We start from the raw sequence: 3,097 nt of genomic DNA, 5'->3' as shown, positions 1-3,097 counted from the left end.
TTCATTTCCAGGAGTTAGGTTACACTTTTCTTCATTGTGTCTATTTCTTTTTCCATATCTTGGAGGCTTTTTGTGTTTTTTTTGTGTTGGTTATTGAGTTGTTGTTTCAGCTGGGTGAGTGTTCTTATGATCCACATACGAAATTCCTCTTCTGTCATATCGGTTGCCTGATTTTGGTTGGTGTCCATTTCTAGGGGGCTGGTGCTCCTCTTTTGGGGTGTGTTTTCCATTTGGTTCTTCATATTTCCTGAGTTCTTTCGCTGATTTCTTCCCATGTCGATCAGTTGTTGTTTCTTTCCTTAAGTTATTGTTTGGGTATTCACACACCTTGTTTAGTTTCTGAGGGGTTAGGTGGTGTCTGTGGGTGAAATTGGACCACTCCCTGTATATTGAGTCAGTGGGTGCCGTGGAAAGGCTGTGCAAGATGCCGTCCCTGTCAGTAGGTGGCGTTTGCTTGGAGGAACAGGGTATGCTGTTGATTTTGTGTCCTGTTATCAGCTCTTGTTCTGGGCGGAGCTGGGTTGGGTAAGCCTGCCCTCAGGCTGTTAGCAGGGGTCAAAGTTCTGTTCTCTGCTTCCAGGGATAGCTGTCAGGGTGGGGCTGGAATGGTCCAGCTCAGTCAGAAAGTCTGGGTGTGGGGGTGGGGCTGTCCGAGACCCGCAGTCTGGAGCGGGCCTCACTTCTTTCCACCCTCCCCAAGTCCGCAGATCCTCCTGGGCCTCTGCCAGCAGGCCAGACCACAAGCCACCAGGCCGCCCGGGACTGTGATGTTGGCGGGGAGGTTCCCTGCACAGGAACGCCACCTGGGTTGGGCACACGGCCTCATCCTGGGAGGAGGGTTGCCCTCTAGGACGCCGATCCGCCCCTGGAGGCACACACACCTCAGTAGGCTGTTCACGTATAACCCTTCTGTGCCCCGGGCAATGCTAGCCCTCGGTGCAGGGGATCTGGTCTGTAGGTCCGACCTCTGGGTCCCATAGTTCGAACTGTATCCCCACCAGGGAGAGGATTTCCAGTCCCAATTCACCCACAGGTAGCCTAAGCTGTGTCTGTGTCTCTCAGCCTCTGAGTCGGCACCATTCTCCTGGGAACACCGTGCCAGCAGCACCTGGGCGGGCGGGCTGGTAGGGAGCTCACAGTCTGAGTTCCCCTGAGTCAGCTGTAGGGTCCCAAAAGGGAAGGTCCCATTCCCTGGAGGTGCCTCTGGCTGGTGGCTGTATTATCTCTCTGGGCAGCCGCGGGTAGGGTCGGCGGAGGGAAGGAGGACGCAATATGGCGCCTGCCGCGCGGCTCGGGTCTGTGCACACAGAGGTGCCTGGAGGAATTTGGGAACCTGATGCCACGTCTGCTACAGGCTCATCGCTGGCTGGTGGTGGCGGTCTCTGGGCTGGTGTCCGCAGGTCTCTCCACCCGCTGGGGAGCCCACCAGCAGTCCCAAATGCAGGGGAGGGGAAACAGCAAATCCACCTACCCTTGCCGCTGGTCTCCGGGCTGCTCCGGTGGTCTCAGCCTCCAGTTCTCCTCCGCAACCTCCTCCTGTGGAGTCTCCCGGGGTCTCAGGTACCCCTCCTTCTGGCCCTTGTCCGCTGTATGCTCGTCTTCTTGCTTTTTTCCTCTAATTTCTGCTAGAATCTGTCTTTTCTGCAGCGACACTCTGTCTGGCGATGTTATTTGTCCGCCATCTTGCTCTACCTCCTGACCAGTTTCTTAATGAGGAGAAATTCAAGATAAATATCAGAATTCTGAACATTATATAGTTAGTTTATATGGAAATACAAAAATAAATTTACATAGTTATGATTATAGAATATTGGTTTAATACTTAAAAACACACATAAATATTATAGAGGTGCTTGTACTCAGAAGAACATGCTTTATAGACAAAATTCTGGTGCCCAAAGTAACCAAAACCAAGCAAGTGACCCCTTTTCAGAATTCCATGTTCAAGAGCCTTTTTATTTCTTTTTTTCCTCCATGTCCTTGACTTTTTATTTTATTTTATTATTTAAAAACATTACAGGGGTACAAATGTTTTTGTTACATGTATTGATTTTGTTATGTTTGAGTCAGGGCTAAAAGGGTGCCCATCATCCAGATTGTGTTCATTGTACCCATTAGGTAGGTTTTTCACCCATCCTCTCCTCCTCCCTCCCCGCTACTTGGTTCCCACTGAGTTTTTGTTTGTTTGTTTGTTTTTTTTTTTTTTTTACAGAGGAAAGTGCGAATGCAATCCCCCACTACCACAACAACTTATGAAGTCGAGTTTTCCACATTTTGCGAAATTGCAGGGGTCAGCCCATCTGGAGTGCAATGGATAAACCTCGCCCTGTCAAAACCACCTTCGTCATCATGATATCTCCCCTGCCAGGTAAGTCTTCCACTGAGTTTTCCTTCCCTCTGTGTACATGTTTGCTTATCAGTTAGTTCCAATTTAATAGAAAGTGTATGTGGTGTTTGTTTTTCTTTAGATACTTCATTATGATAATGGTCTTCAGTTCCATTCAATTGCTGCAAAAGGTTTTAATTCATCCTTCTTTGTGGCTCAGTAGTATTCCACAGTATGCAAATACCACATTTGTTAATCCACTCTGAATTGATGGGCACTTGGATGGATTCCACACCTTTGCAATTGTGAACTGTGCTGCAATAAACATTCAAGTGCAGGTGTCTTTTTGATAAAATGACTTTTTTTCCTGTGGGTACATAACCAATAGTGCAACTGCTGGACCAAATGGTAAGTGAACTTTTAGTTCTTTGAGGAATCCATACTGCTCTCCAAAGAGTTTGTACACATTTACATTCCCACCAACAGTATGTAAGTATTCCCTTTTCACCACAACCACATCAACATCTATTGTTTTTTGCCTTTTTAGTAAAAACTCTTCTAACTGGGGTAAGGTGATATCTCATTGTGGTATTAATTTGTATTTCCCTGATAATTAGTAATGTTGAACACTTTCATGTTTATTTGCAATTTGTCTATCTTCTTTTGAAAAGTTTTTGATCATGTATTTTGCTCACTTTTTAATAGGGTTGGTTGTTTTATCCTTGCTGATTAGCTTGAGTTCTTTGTAGATTGTGATTATTAGCCCTTTAT

At 46.6% G+C, this 3,097-nt stretch overlaps 1 non-coding gene across 1 annotated transcript; it reads right to left on the bottom strand.

Moving 5' to 3' along the window:
* Positions 1-2,209: 2,209 nt before the first annotated feature.
* On the bottom strand, positions 2,210-2,376 carry LOC142871148 (U1 spliceosomal RNA). The gene has a single exon (XR_012919423.1). It is a non-coding gene; the product is annotated as a U1 spliceosomal RNA (small nuclear RNA).
* Between the last annotated feature and the right edge of the window lie 721 nt (positions 2,377-3,097).

Source organism: Microcebus murinus, chromosome 5, assembly GCF_040939455.1.
Source record: "Microcebus murinus isolate Inina chromosome 5, M.murinus_Inina_mat1.0, whole genome shotgun sequence".
Classification (NCBI taxonomy): domain Eukaryota; kingdom Metazoa; phylum Chordata; class Mammalia; order Primates; family Cheirogaleidae; genus Microcebus; species Microcebus murinus.
Note: the sequence above shows the minus strand (reverse complement) of the source record. Positions and strands in the feature narration are given on the sequence as shown.